Genomic DNA, 15,913 nt, shown 5'->3' with positions numbered 1-15,913 from the left:
GGCACCAAAAAATAGGCAACTGAAAAATCATCTTAGTTATAAAAAGTATTAGGCCGATATTATTTCAGTATAGAGGTATATGGCACCTTTTAGGCATGTATATAACAAAACAGGCAGAACAAGAGATATATTTAATTGCTCAAAAAAAGTTACGATGGTAAAAAAACTAAAACAAAAACAAATACACACTCAACTTCCCAAGCTCGCCGTGGTTGTGCCCTTTCCTATCTCAGTGGCTAGGTCAACTTTTCTAAAATGGCCTCAAAAAGACAACAGGAGTCAGGGGCAGAAAAAAAGAAACTGCGAGATGATGCCCGTGCATCACTTTCAGGTACGTCCATGTTTAATCACTGTTAAATACGGGAAATGTGCTACTAAGTAAATGGTTAGCCATTGCATACACCTCGAACTAGCTGACGTTATTGATAATGTTAGCACACTCAAATATGTTATAACTTAGGTGCAAGTAGGGCTGCCGAACGTCCAGAATTGTCCGTGTCATCCCGAATTATGGGTGATTTTGTTTTGTCCCGTCAGGGACAGCTCCAGTCCCATATTCCAATCACAGCCTTTTTTTTGTGTCCGTGAAAAAAGAAAAATATGACAGTTTAGTGTAATCTGTGCCCTGGAGACAAGCGCCTCTCAACTTCAGTTGACTCCACTAGCATTTGTTATGCCAACAAAAATAATAATAATAGTAGGCTAATTGGTCACGCCAACACGAACAGGTGAAACTTGTAGCGAGAGATCATCATGCCTCGACTGAAGGACAGACTGCCCCACATCAAATAGAGAATCTTAAATCACGATTTAATTGAAAGCTTGCACATTGACTACTGGTTGTTTTCAAATTTCATATCAGCATTCTTTACACATGATGAACTGGTGTTTATACGTGAGAATATGAATTCATGAATATGAACTCGTTCATACGAAGTGTCACAGGCACCCATTATAATTGTAGAAGTTAAATCAAGGAGAATATTACATTAGCTACTAACTTAGGGTCTGTATTGACAGGAGGGAAATAGCGCCCCCCCTTGACCCATCTAAAACAATGTTAAAACTGTGGCCAGGCAATGAACTGCAACCAGTCTGAGTTACATAGGATGTTGAGACAGAACAATGAACAATACCTCCTAGCAAGTCCAGTAGTGGTTTGCCAAAAGTACACTGAAATGAATAGGTTTATGGTATGGCTAATGAAACCTTTCGATTTCCATTATTGTTGGTCAGCTGTTGGTGCGCGCTGGCACTTGGAAGAAAGTGTCGTCCCCCATTTGGGGTTGATGAAAAAAACGTTTTTTTCCTCGTGGCGGGGGGGGGGGGGTAATAATACAGGAGTTTTGCTTAGGGCACCAAAATGGCTAGCAGCGGCACTGTGTGTGTCTGTGTCCAATGTGAAAGTGTGTTTGTGTGTGTGTGTGTGTGTGTGTATGTGTGAGAGCGTGTGTTTGTATGTGTATGTGTGTGTATGTGTGTGTATGTGTGAGAGTGTGTGTTTGTATGTGTATGTGTGTGTATGTGTGTGTATGTGTGAGAGTGTGTGTTTGTATGTGTATGTGTGTGTATGTGTGTGTATGTGTGAGAGTGTGTGTTTGTATGTGTATGTGTGTGTATGTGTGTGTATGTGTGAGAGTGTGTGTTTGTATGTGTATGTGTGTGTATGTGTGTGCATGTGTGTGTCCTGATGGTGGCTGCAGGGCAGGAGGCCAGACTGTGCGCAGCTGCAGCAGGTGTGTGCCCTCTCTCTCTGGATGCCAGATGTCTGGCCACACGCCCAGCTGCTGATGACATGTTGTCATGGGGAAGGGCAGAGAGAGAGAGAGATGGATGGAGAGAGAGAAAGAGAGAGAAAGTGAGAGAGAGAGAGAGGTGGAGAGTGTCATGTGTAGATGAAAGGCTTACGCATGGAGGGTCAAGCTGATGCCAGCACAGCACCAGCAATTCCCTCTCTGTTCGTAAGCTTAAGAGGCTGTCTTCACTGACACTGGAGTCAGGGCAAAATAGCAGCGGGCTTTAAAGAGTTTTTAAACTGTTCTTTCCAAACAGTTTCTTTCCCATCATGGTAGTGGCTCCTCCATAAGTGCATCTCTCAGAGGGTCGTTGTGTGAATGTGTTTGGGGGGCGATGTGAGCACAGTGCGTCTCTCTGGAGTTCATTCGCCCTTCTCTGCTTGGGCTGTTATTTGAGGGTGGTCAGTTTGCGTTAATGTTTCCAGTATATTGGTTGTTCACTGTCAAGCTAGATGTGTGTCATCTGCTTCCACTCTCCGAGGGAACATAGTATTACTGTGTTCAAATGGGAGCCCTCTCCTAGTTTCTCTTCCTCTCTTACTCTCTGTCTCTCTCTGGGGAGACGGTGGGATTGCTCATCCATTGCTGTATGATGTGGCATCTTGTCGCACCTGTGTCACTTCCTAATAGAAGAGGACACAAAAACACCAGTAACTACTAGTGTGTCATCCCCCATGTCCTCCCATCAGCTTTCCTACCATGTACAGTTCCACACTGTTCAGTGTTCAAGGCTGGGCCCCACTCTCCTCTCCTCTCCTCTCCTCTCCTCTCCTCTCCTCTCCTCTCCTCTCCTCTCCTCTCCTCTCCTCTCCTCTCATCTCATCTCATCTCATCTCATCTCATCTCATCTCATCTCATCTCCTCTCCTCTCCCCTCTCCTCTACTCTCCTCTCCCCACCTCTCCACTCCTCTCCTCTCCTCTGCTGCTGGTATGTAAATGGGGTCTGGTCCAGCTGGGCAGGGAATCCTTTGCTGGCTCGGGGTGGTGGAGAGGCGGTGGTGGTGGAGAGGCGGTGGTGGTGGAGAGGAGGTGGTGGTGGAGAGGCGTGGTGGTGGAGAGGAGGTGGTGGTGGAGAGGCGTGGTGGTGGAGAGGCGTGGTGGTGGAGAGGCGATTGTGGTGAAGAGGCGGTGGGTATGGCAAGGCTGTGGTGGTGGAGAGGCGTGGTGGTGGAGAGGCGATCGTGGTGAAGAGGCGTTGGGGATGGAGAGGCGGTGGTGGTGGAGAAGCGGTGGTGGTGGAGAGGTGTGGTGGTGGAGAGGCGTGGTGGTGGAGAGGCGTGGTGGTGGAGAGGCGTGGTGGTGAAGAGGCGGTGGGGATGGCAAGGCTGTGGTGGTGGAGCCCATCCAGCTCATTTGCATGTGCGTTTATCAGATTACCGGATGTGGCTGCTGCCACTGCCGCCACTGCTGTTCTCAGCCTGTTATGCAACAGACGATTTATTGGAGGGGTGGGGAGGGGGTGGGGTGTTTCCAAGGGGAACTGTATCTCTTCATCAGGGATGGCATCTCGCTGTGCGCTGGGGAAGGAGGAGGAACTGTGTCTTTGCGAATGGAATGGCCCACACAAACAAAGAGGTGTGAGGTTTATAAAAAGCTCAAGGGCCAGTCATCCCCGACAGCCTGTGTACATTTTCACATACTGCCACAGATTGCCAGGATGAAATGTCGTCAGTGAATAGGAGGCCCATTCATATAGGAATGTGCCTGAAAATAGTGCTGTGTATTGTGGTATAACTAAGGACTTCTGCCAAATAAATCAAATGTGAAGTGTGCTAAAACTGAGAGGGACTCTGTCCCTTACGTCCGCCCGCTACCCTGATGGTATCGGAAGGAAATTAAGGACTTTTTCCCCTCTTTTTTTGGTTGTGCAGAAAGGCCTTGAAAAGGCAGGTATAAGAGGTTGACACGCTCACCATCTGCTCTAAACATAACACGTAACACAAGCCTCCCTTGAGGGAGAGAGAAAGAGGAGGGAGGAGAGAGAGATTATCTTTAAAAATCCCTAAAAGCCTTTGTATTTTGGCTGAGGTAAAATCAACTCAGAGTGGCAAAATATTAAACAAGAAGGCAGACAGGGGAAAGACTCAGGAACTACTGCTCAGAGGCTGTATCTAAGCAACAACAGCTCAGATGGTCCTTGATCCTCAGTGATGAGTCCCCAGTGCGCCCTACAAAGGGGAGGAGACAGCTGTTCAGTTAGCATCCATGCTAACAGTGAAAAAACAGGTTTAAAAAAAAGTGGTTCTGGAAATTTCACTTCAGTGAGGTGTCAAAAGAAGAATGTTATGACGTTAACACTGAAAGTACATAAACGTTTCACATTTTGGAATCAGTTGTTCAGAGATCATCTTTGCTATACTGACTATATCTTGTTATTATGTAACAGTGGTCATTTTTATTTTTAATTTCTTGTCAGAAGGAGTTCTGTAGCCTAACATGTATTGACATGTATTGAGAGCAGAACCTCGGTGGGTTTATCACTGAGAGAGACAGTGAGCGTCTCTGGCCAGTCTCCTCAGCAGAGACCTCTGCTGCTCCCTACTGGCTGAAGTCATCATTGCAAAGGGATTTTACCAAGTGAATTTAGTTATCTTTGAGCTGAAGTATCATCTGAACATGTCAGAGCCTTCTGCCTGGCTTCTTGTTCAATCCTACCTTTTGTATCTGTACACAGCTGCATGGCTCTTTAAGAGTGATGGCAGCTTCATGCTGATCATGGAAAGACCTCTGATGTGGAGATGAAGAGTGGGGGAAGAAGGGAGGAAGGTGATGAAGCCCAAATCAGACATCCATCAGCTCACCACAACACACAGCCAGGAGCATCATACACACACACGCACACGCACACGCACACGCACAAGCACACGCACACGCACACGCACACGCACACACACACAGGACCCAGGACCATCAGCTGAGGCTGACCTGACCCCCCCACATGGCTTTTCTCCCCCATGGCTTTCTCATCTACATTATCTTATTCTGTTTGTTTCTCTCTTTCTCTCCTCTACTCCCATCTCTATTCATCCCCTCTTTATTTTCTCCTTCTCTCTTTCATTTTCCAGATTTTCTGCTTTTGTGTTTTTTCTCCTCTCTCTTTTTTTTGTGGTACTCACTTGCAGTCTGACCTCACTTTAAAAATAGCCCAATGATAATTGTGTGTGTGTGTGTGTGTGTGTGTGTGTGTGTGTGTGTGTGTGTGTGTGTGTGTGTGTGTGTGTTTTCTTCCCTGCAGTTTATACTGAACCCTTGTGTTGTATGTTGAGTGAGGTGTCCTCTGCTACGGGTGAGACATGTGAGATATACAGTACATGAGACATGACACACATGCACCTATCTTTTCTCCCGGCGGCCGAGGTTCAAATAACATTGGCAGCAAGCCGCAAGCGGAGAGGTTTCCTTGGAGATGGAATATGCTTGAGGTTGCCATGCATGCAGTAAGGGTCTTTGTGCTCTCCGACCACAGTGCTGCTGCTGTTGTGACCAATTGTGTGAGTCTGTTCAGAGCACTGCTGTCAGAGCGAAATTTCATATCAGATTCAGTGGAAGACTGATGTCTCTCATTTATGCCATTTTAATTTGGATGCCTAGTAACAGCCTAACTAGTGATATTAAAAACACTTACTCTAAGTTGGGAGTGGATAATTGTCACTCTTCCATGTCTCAATACCATGTCCACTCTTTCAGAACACAGAGGAAAACCAACTAATCCAAGTTTGGTGTCACTAAATCTGCTCGGCTTGGAATATTTGGGTGTGGGGGATAGCTAAAGATTCAAGGCAACGTTGCCTAACTGTAAATGTCAAGATCAAACTGTAAAATACAGAGGGCACCATGGATCAGCATTAGGGCTACAGTAGACTTCTAGTGTTGTGTTATTTCACTTACTGTACTGGAAATGAAAAATATCTGCACTTTTTGTTGTACTATAGTACACCATTGAAGTTGTGTCATGAAACATATTTTACAGAAATTCAGATTCATATGTTTGGTATTACAATATTGTAGAGAGGTGTCATACTCTTCTGTCTTTTTTCAAATCAACATGCAAGTCTATGCAAAAAAAATGAGGATATGGCTTCACATAACATGTGCAGTTTGCTATCCTAGGAAGTGGGGTGTTTACAGATACAGGATGGATCTGGACCTATATTACAATGTGCATTGATTGTGACAGTGTTGATGTCCACGGGGAAAGTAGTGCAAAGAGTGCAGGAAAATGGCAACTGCTTATGTGCGTGTTTGTAAAGCACACTGTGAAGAGCCTATGTTATCAGCTGATATGAGATTGTTGTAGATCGGTATCAGGGTTTATAATGGCCGATAAATAATAAATACTAATTCATATTGTTAAGCTAATAAGACACTGTGGTAGCAAGAAGTAGCAGAAGTGGTAGCAAGCAGGCCACTAGCATTAAGCTTAGTTTAGCTTGAGCTCAAAGGGTGCTTCTTTCACTAGGCAAGGGAGCAGGGATAGGCGTGCGGTTACAGTCTCTGAGTTCCCTTTGTGTTGTGCAGGGGCCACTGCTCTCCTCTGTCTCTGTCTTTGATGTTACAATATTTTAAAAGCATTTTAACGTGATTGTGCATTCATCACACCAATGAATGAACACATAGCTTTATTATAACTCTGCTGCTTAGCCTAGCTTAATGCTAGTAGTCTGCTTGCTACTGTCAAGTTTGCTTAATAATGCGCGTGAGACAGACTGTGCACTAAGGTTGACATGTTTAATCAGATGCTCACCCTGTATCTGACCCCCGCATCCCACATTCACTCCCTCATCCTATTGGTCCCAAGCCTATCAACATACGGCTTCCTATTTGTTAAACATACATGTCAATCAACATTGAACAATATCACATCTTCCCTTTTAAAATAACAAAGAGTAAAATGCTGTTTCCATTAGACCAGACCCTGTAAAGAAAACAATGTTAGGCACTTAAGTGAACATTGGAACTTATATGCAACAATTGCATAAATTAAACAACTGTTGTTCCCTGAATTCTCATGTTGTAACATGAAGTGTTTTAACTACACTTATTAGCTTCAATTAGCTTTCACATATCCATTACACCATTACACAACAATAACTCAACATATATTTAGAAGATTTCTTTCACTTCATTTCAGTTCACAAGTTAAGCCTAGCAGGCTCAATGACGGCTCTCCCAGATCTAGTTCTGGGAATGGGAGTCTCTGCAGGTAAGACTGGAGGTGTCACGGCAGGTGACATGAGAGCCTGCTCTGACATGTGCTGCTGTGGTGGTGTCCTCTGATAGAGATTATTTCCAAACACTTTTAATGACTTAAGAATATAATAATCAAGTGCCTTGTATTAATGTATTCCTTCTATGAATCAGGTGCTTATGAAAGCAGGAGCATGGCTTTTCTCTCTGTGTGTGTAACTAGAATATTAGGTGCCACTAAGTCTGAATATGAACAAGAGCAGGTTTAGACCAGAGGAGATAAGAAAGGAACTGTGCTTCTTCCGACCTTGTGCAAAACTGCCATCCTTGCAAGACAGGGAGCCTCTGACGTGAGAAATCCACCACGTGATCATCCCTGCTGAAAGCTAAACTTCTGACTATATAAACTTTGTGCGATGGGTTTATTAGGGCCTTCACTGTCAGCCTTGTGCTGGCAGGGGAGCCCCATTGCAATTGTCTTTGTTTGTTTGTCTAATAAATCTACTTTCATGCAGCTCCGGAGTCCTCAGGTAACTAGGGTGAATTTTCACCTATCATCTCTTGTGTAGGCGTCTGTAGAGGTATCAGATGCATGCGGTTGCGTCTCACCACCCCCTGAGGTAAATCCACCAAATAAGATCTTGGAGTAGAGTGTTTCTGGATCACAGTTCCAGACGTCTTGGCGTCGGTGACCCATCTCCTGGTGACAAGACACTGAGCATTTTTGCACGGTGACGCCTGTTGTAGTGTGCAGCATCTGACATCCTCTTCTCCTTCTCCTTCTGAGCCAGTGCGCTGCTGTCAGGCAGTGTAGGGTCCAGATGAGAGGGAACAGTTGGCACCGTGGTGCGCAAACGGCGGCCCATGAGAAGTTGAGCCGGGCTGTATCCATTCTGAAGTGGAGTGTCTCTATAAGCGAGTAGAGCAAGGTAGGAGTCATCTGCCTTCTTTAGAAGGTTTTTCACCGTCTGGACCGCCCGTTCTGCTTCGCCGTTGCTTTGCGATAACCTCGGGCTGCTGGTGACATGCTTGAATCCGTATGCAGCTGCAAACAAGGCGAAGGCCTGTCCAGAAAACTGAGGTCCGTTATCTGACATCAATACCTCCGGGATGGCATGGCGAGCAAAGATCGACTTTAGATGAGTGATGATGTCGGTGGACCTGGTGTAAGATAAGAGTGCAATCTCTATATATCTCGAGAAGTAGTCTACAACAAGTAGCCTAAGTACGTCTTACCTCCCAGTTCAAAGAGGTCCGCCCCCAACCTTTGCCATGGTCGGCTGGTCAGGGTGCTCTGAGGGCATGAGCGGCTCATTGTGATTGTGTCTCTCTTGTATGCATGTTCTGCATTTGAGTACCATGTCATTTATCTGCTGACCGAGTCCCGGCCACCATACAGACTGGCATGCACGTGCTTTACATTTCACAACACCTTGGTGTCCTTCATGCAGCTTGGCTAGCACATCGTTCCGCAGTGTTGCAGGTATTACCAGCTGTGAGTCTTTTAGTAGCAAACCGTCTTCAACTGTGAGTGTGGCTCGCTCTAGCCAGTAGTTTTTCAGCACTGATTCCTGTTTTACATGCGCTGGCCATCCTTCTCTGCACAGCATCATGACCCGTGAGCAGACACTGTCAGCTTTGAGCTGCTCTTTCAGATTGTCTATGTATGAGGGACTGGCAGGCAGATTTCCCATGATACAGTCCACATATATGTTTGTGCTCTCCATCAGTTCGTTTTCATCTGGGGACATGCTCGCTTTCACAGGCAAGCGTGACAGTGTGTCTGCTGTCCAGAGTGACTTCCCTGGCACATGTATGATTGTGAATGAGTAGCGCATGAGCCTCATTCTGAAGCGCTGAATTCTTGGCGGCAGAAGATCGAGTGCTTGGGCTACAAGTAGGCTGAGAAGAGGTTTATGGCCGGTCTCCAGGATGAAATGCTTTCCCAAAAGGAAATCACGGAACCGTTCACAGGCCCATGTCAGGCCCAGAGCCTCCTTTTCAACTTGCGCATAGCGTTGTTCAGTTGGGGAGAGTGACCGCGATGCATAAGCCACAGGACGCCATTCACCGTCCACCTTCTGGAGAATAACACCTCCCAAGCCATATGATGATGCATCGGCTGATACTTTAGTGTCTCTGTTTGGGTCATACATGACCAGCACTGGAGTAGAAGCAAGTGCCTCCTTCAGCTCCTTAAACGCCATCACCTGGTCAGTGCCCCACACCCAGCAGTTTTTTTCGAGAGGAGGTCACGGAGTGCTTTGTCTTTTTCAGCCAGCTGAGGAATGAATTTCCCGAGCTTGTTGATCATGCCGAGAAAACTCCTCATCTCACTCACATTTGTTGGCTCCTTCATCTCCGTGATAGCCTCCGTCTTCTTTGGATCGGGCCGGATGTCCGTGACTGAGATGATGTGGCCCAAAAAGGCCATCTCCCTCTTGGAGAGTTCACACTTTTCCACATTCAGGGTGATGCCTGCTTTCTCCACTCTTTGCAGCACAGCATGGAGTCGTGTGTCATGCTCGTCTTGGTCCCACCCCCACACTAGTAAGTCATCAATGTGGCAGACCACACCCTCCAAACACTCTATGACTTCTGCCATCATGCACTGAAAGTGTTCGGGTGCTGAGTTGATGCCGAAGGGAAGGCGGTTAAAGTGGAACCGCCCGAAGGGTGTTATGAATGTGGTGTACCTGACTGACTCTTCAGCTAAGGGGATCTGCCAGAACCCCATGTTGGCATCCAATTTACTGAACACTTTTGCTCCAGCAAGCATTCCGAGGGACTGATCCACAGACGGCAGAATGTACTTTTCACGGCACACATACGCATTCAAGCCCGTAAAGTCCACACACAGTCTCAGGCGTGAACTGTTTTTCTTTGGTACGACCACCATACCGGCACACCAGTCAGTTGGTTTCCTCCACACGGCTGATGACGCCCAGCTCTTCCATTCGCTGGAGCTCTTCTAGGGGTTTTCAGTGAGAAAGGCACAGCATTTGGTTTTAGTTTTATGTGATATGCCCGTTTCACCTCACCTAGTCCACTGCACAGTCTAGGGTACGTTGACTTGAGTGTGTCCAAATCTATGCTGTCAACACGTTTGAGCAGGCCAAAGGCTGCAAGGGTGTGCTCAGATGTTTGACCACATACACCTTCTGCATGGTCTGCTTGACTCCACTCCTCAGCTGCAGTCTGGCAAACCCTGACACATTCAGCGGAATACGTCCCGGGCCAAGCACTCGTTGCTAAATGCTAAACGTAGCACTGGGAGTGTTAGCCGCCATGCCAATGTTAGCTGCTTCCAGGTCCTGCTCGTTATCACTCATCTAACTTCACCGAACACTTCTAGGGCCAATAGTTTTCCGCGAAAACGGAAAACGGACGGAATACGCGGAATGGACCATCTGAAACGGAATGGACCACTGAAAACGGAATTGCAACTTTTCAAACGGAAACATAATTTTGTGCATCAAAACCGCCCAAAACCCCCTGTATTTTATCCTGTAAGACTGAATTTCTTTCAAATAAACACAACAACGATCGCAACAATGAACAAACATTAATTAAAGAACAAAAGCAGTCAGAAAATGTCACGTCTGCGCTGAACTCTGCTCCGGCCACGCCCCCCTTTTCAACGGTAGTCACAGTCACGTTTGCTCATCTTCCCAATCGCATTAAAAACAAAAAATGTTAAGTCTTCTGTTGTGTTGATGGCTGGCAAACAACAATCTAAGAAGGGCACGTATTATTCACTGAGTTACCAAAGCAGTCTCATTTATGGGGACTAATTAGCACTGCATTGCTACACAATAACAATTACACAACTAATATTACTAGATACATATAATAGTGGACATTACACTAGGCAACATGGATCTCATTCATATCTCATCCAGTCGAAATCTTAACAGGATTGAACCCATCTTTATTACAGCGTATCAACATAAGAAGAGAACATAGCTAAATCTCCGCTTAGCATCATGCTAATCACTACTAATAGCACGAGCAGGTAGCCCAAAATTTGGTATTAATACACGATCCATCACAGTAGCAACTTCATGAAAACCCTTACTTTCATTAAGTATGCACATAATGCCTCACATACAGGTCGAACAATGATGATTTAAGCATTGGAAATGTATAAGGCACAGTATGGTCAACTACTTTGCGACAAACTGAACTCGACAGTATCTTAACTGAGGGTGCTGCACGCACGGAAACAGCGTTGCTAGGCAACATCACTATCAACAGAGTTTTTCATACAGTTAACGTGCGGAATGGCATTATACGGCTGTTTTTATTTTTTTGACGCGGAATCACGGAATTACCAAAAACGTGACACGGAATTTGCTTTTTTTTGACGCGGAAAACTATTGGCCCTACACTTCTTCCGAACTTTTCCCTACGTACCTACAGTAGTACAACTTTTATATGTCCTGTTTTAGCTACACAGCACTTCTGACACCATGTCAAGTTCGCTTAATAATGCGCGTGAGACAGACTGTTCACTAAGGTTGACATGTTTAATCAGATGCTCATCCCGTATCTGACCCCCGCACCCCACATTCACTCCCTCATCTTATTGGTCCCAAGCCTATCAACATACGGCTTCCTATTGGTTAAACATACATGTCAATCAACATTGAACAATACCACAGCTACCATTTCATATGGACATAGGTCCACTGCTGGGTAAGAAGGGAGACAGCTTTTTCTGTTATGTAAGTCAGTTAAAACAGCTGTTAAATAAAATGATCAGTGTTGGGTATTGTTACTTTTGAAAGTAATCCGTTACGCAGTGATGGGCAGTGGCGTCGCTGCTACTAGCTTAACTACATTTGCCAGTAGCTTGGCGGTAGCGTCGCTATTTATAAAACCAAGTAACTTTTCAGTAGCTAAGCTCTTTTATTGATCAAGTAGCGAAGTAGCGTCCTCGAAAGCTATTTTCTCCTGCACATTTCGCTTCCCTGCAGCCATCAAACACACACAAATTAAGAAGACAGGATGTTTATGTGTGTCATGGGGTGACATTCAATGGGGGAGGAACCAACACGCCCGGGAATTAGGGTCTTAGGGGAGCACTAATACCGTGGCCCACTGAACATAGAAGGTAAACAATAGCCGGGTGCTAGTTTGGCAAACTAGCTGCAGCTGTAACGCAGGGAAAATCTCTGCTAGTCATTAGCTAACCATGCGAGTGGAGAACTTTTAAGCCACAGGTTATCAGCAGCGAGGGCGGACAACCCACACGCTAACGGTGGACCTGCACTCTACTGCTTCTAAAGACACCGCCTGTTGGTCCCTCCCTGCTCTGACTGTCGTACACCCGCCTGCCTTACGCACATTATTACCCTGCACAGCCAGATCGTGGAGCTCACTGCCCGGACTGTTCAGTTTCACTGTGGATATGAGTTCCCTGTGTTGGGTTATTGTTCAATTAATAAATCTAAGCATATTTAAGCCTATATCTGACTGACAGTTGTGTTGATCACTAAAAATGCATTGACTTGGCTTGTTTAACTGAAAAGTAGCTACTAATGTAGCAAGCTACTTTTGACAGGTTTTTGTAACTTAGCTTGCTACATTTTCATGAGGGGTAGCTTCTGTGTAGTGAAGCTGAATTTATTGTGAAGTAGCTTGTAGCTAAGCTCACTACACATATCAAGTAGCTTGCCCATCACTGCCGTTACGTTACTACGTCAATATCAATTAAAAGTAATCCATTACGTTACTACGTTACCTATACATAAAAGAAACGCGTTAGAGTACTCGTGCGTTACCAACAATTAAAATGCGTTTGAAGTGTGTGCGTGTCCGCCTAGCGCAACAACACACAAGCTTAAGTTAATGTTCTGTTTACTTGGCAATGGGTTTTCTATATTTTCCCACGTAGATCAAACGACTGACAATGCAGTTCATGATGGGAGTTGACTAGCTACTACTGATATATGCTTACTAGTTGCCATAACTGTAGCAATACCTCACGGCAGCTAGCTAGCAAGCTGCTACATGAACTTGCAACACACATCCTCCTTTAGATGCACCAACAGTGCTGACTGTTTATGAATCAATCATGAACCTATAGCATAATGACAGGAAAGACAGTCATCATATTGCACATTTTATTTAACAGGCATTCATCCTTTGATAATTAGAACAGCTTCCATGAATAACATACTCCGGTAACAGGCAGTTATTTTAACACATAGCTTATCCACTTTACAAGTGTAGGCGCCTAACAAAGTGCTTAACAGGTAGGCACGCAACCTTTTAGAATTGGAAATTTAACTCTGGCAAAAATACAATAGTCCTGTCAAATTGTAGCCTAGTAAAAAAACACACAAAAAACCTACTGGCAAATGTTCCTCCTTTCTTTTATCTTAACAACACGATGTAGGCTACTACCGTATGCGTTGCACAAAAGAACAGTGCATGGCACTAAAAAAACATTGAAGAACTGAAAATGTTCGTGTGACCCTAGGCTAGCCCTACATTCATAATAATCACGTAGACTACCTTTAGCCTATTCATCACCACAGATTGCATTTTACCACTATGTTCTTGTCATTTTCGCTCTGTAACTCAAAATAATGCGCGTACCCCCAGGAATATAAGGCTGTCTTCTCGGCCATCTTGCCGGGGTACAAACAAACACACGTAGCTTACACACACAGGTGCGCGCGCACACACACACAGAGATAGCGAGAGAGATGCAAGGAGCAGGGCAGTCACAAACGCAACCAGCAGCATCTGACTAAATGCAGAAAACCCGGGACTTTACTTTCCTTATCGAGGGAAATTCTTAAAGTAACGGAGTAACGAGTGCTTATTTTGGAAATTAACGAGTTACTGATTACTGAATTCGCAAAACTAACGCGTTAGGTTACTCGTTACTGAAAAAAACGAATAAGAGTACTCTAACACGTTACTTGTAACGCGTTGCCCCCAACACTGAAAATGATTAACAGGAAAATACAGTTCAAATCTAAGTGCTTGTGTTTATTATTTTTAACTAGACGTAACGCAAAGCGTTACAAAATATGACCGCCGAACTGTTCAGTAGGTTTTGGCACAGAATGAGTCATGGTTGTCAGTGTGTTTGTGTGTTTTTATGTGTTTTGTGTGTGTAAATTGGTTTGTGTTTCATTTTTATGTATTAAAGGAATTATTTGTGATAGATTTTGATGATTTGGTTATGTATTGTTTTGTGTACTACTTTTTTGTGGATTGTTTTGGTATATTTTTATTTTGCAATGTAGTTCTTTAAAACAGGTCACATAAAGTTGTTAAGAAAAGTTGAATTGACCCAAACACATATGTCTACTGTGTGTGTGTATGTGTGCAAACGAATGTCTACTGTGTATGTGTGTGTATTTGTTGCAGTTTTGAGCATGCAATATGGTGCAGTTTTGACCATGTCAGCCAGAGATACCTGCAATTACATCACCTCATGTTTGCTTTTTCATTTTTAAATAGGTGGCGCTATACATAAAATGAGTGGTTATGGGATGGGTTGACATGGCCCCTTAAGACAAACATACAAAAAACATGTGGCCCTCCTAAGCCCTACAGTTCCTCAGGATATTCGAAGAAAACTGTGTCAGGCCACCTACAGGCCAGTTGGTGTACAGTCACATAAAAAATAAATATTGTATGGCCCCCCCATGGACAAAATTGCACGAAACTTGGCATGCATTCAGAGGGTCTCATAATGATCCACCACTTTCAATTTCGTGCACTTTCGACAATATATGCATAAGTTATAAGTGACTGGAGTTGTGAAGAGTGCATAGTTTGAGGGTCTGCCACACCCACACCCTTCAAACTTTGCAAAAGACTCTCATAACTTTTAATTCCCCATTGCTGAAGAGTAACCTGACCACGTTTGAAGGCATTACCATTAAATCTGTAGGAGGAGTTCAATCACATGCAAGGTGTGGAAACAAAGTGAAGTTTCCAACCACCAACAGGTGGCGCTATAGGTGATATCAGTCAGGCATATGTACGTGTTCGGGCCGGAACCAGCGTCCAACCTAAGACATTGTCTCTGGATCAAACAATGTACGCAACAGTTATAAGAGACTTTGTGTTTTGTGGGAAGCACTGGCAAGTTGGCAAAGTTTGAGGGTCTGCCACGCCCACACCTTCCGACTAATGAGAAAATCTCCTCTAACTTTTAGTTTCCCATTGGTGAAGAGTAACCTGACCACATTTCAAGGCGTTCCCTTTAAATCTGTCGGATGAGTTCGATCAGATGCGAGGTGTGCAAACGCCTTCAAAACGCATCTTCCACTCAAAATGGCCGACTTCTTGTGGACCTGCCACCATGGCGTCAAGAGACTTTTTGGTGCGTCCAAGCATGATGAAGACGTGTACCGAATTCCGTCAAGCTACGCCAAAAACACCCCAATGCGCAGGGTTTTTTGCAATGTTCTAGGGGGCGCTTCAGAGCCATTTTGCTCCATCCATGGACAAAAACTCTACCGGAGATGGACGGTTACAGGCTTGATGTCCCTGGCAAATTTGGTAATTTTTCGAGCACTTTGACATGTATGCGATTAAAACACCTAATTTTTGCTTTTAAATTTTTAACTAGGTGGCGCTATACATGTAATGACTGGTTATGGTATGGGTTGACATGGCCCCTTAATACAAACATACAAGAACAATTTGGCCCTCCAAGGCCCTACGGTTCTCGGGATATTCGAAGAAAACTGTGTCGCGCCACCTACAGGCCAGTTGGTGTATAACTATATAAATCAATTTATTGCATGCCCCCCGTGAACGGAATTCCACGAAACTTAACGTGCAATCAGAAGGTGTCATAATGATCCCACACCTTCGATTTCGTGCAGTTCTGACCTTGTCAACTTACAATTAACATTTTTTTTACAACACTCCATTTTTGCTTTTTCATTTGTTA

At 44.7% G+C, this 15,913-nt stretch overlaps 1 protein-coding gene across 2 annotated transcripts in view; it reads left to right on the top strand.

The window, feature by feature from the left end:
• The window catches only part of prkcab (protein kinase C, alpha, b), a gene marked incomplete at both ends in the record, with an annotated part of 156,448 nt that overhangs the window by 116,516 nt on the left and 24,019 nt on the right, over positions 1-15,913 (top strand). The window lies entirely within an intron of this gene.

This window comes from Sprattus sprattus (genome assembly GCF_963457725.1).
Source record: "Sprattus sprattus genome assembly, chromosome: 18".
In the NCBI taxonomy this organism is placed as follows: Eukaryota; Metazoa; Chordata; class Actinopteri; order Clupeiformes; family Clupeidae; genus Sprattus; species Sprattus sprattus.
This window is presented reverse-complemented; position numbering and strand designations above follow the sequence as displayed.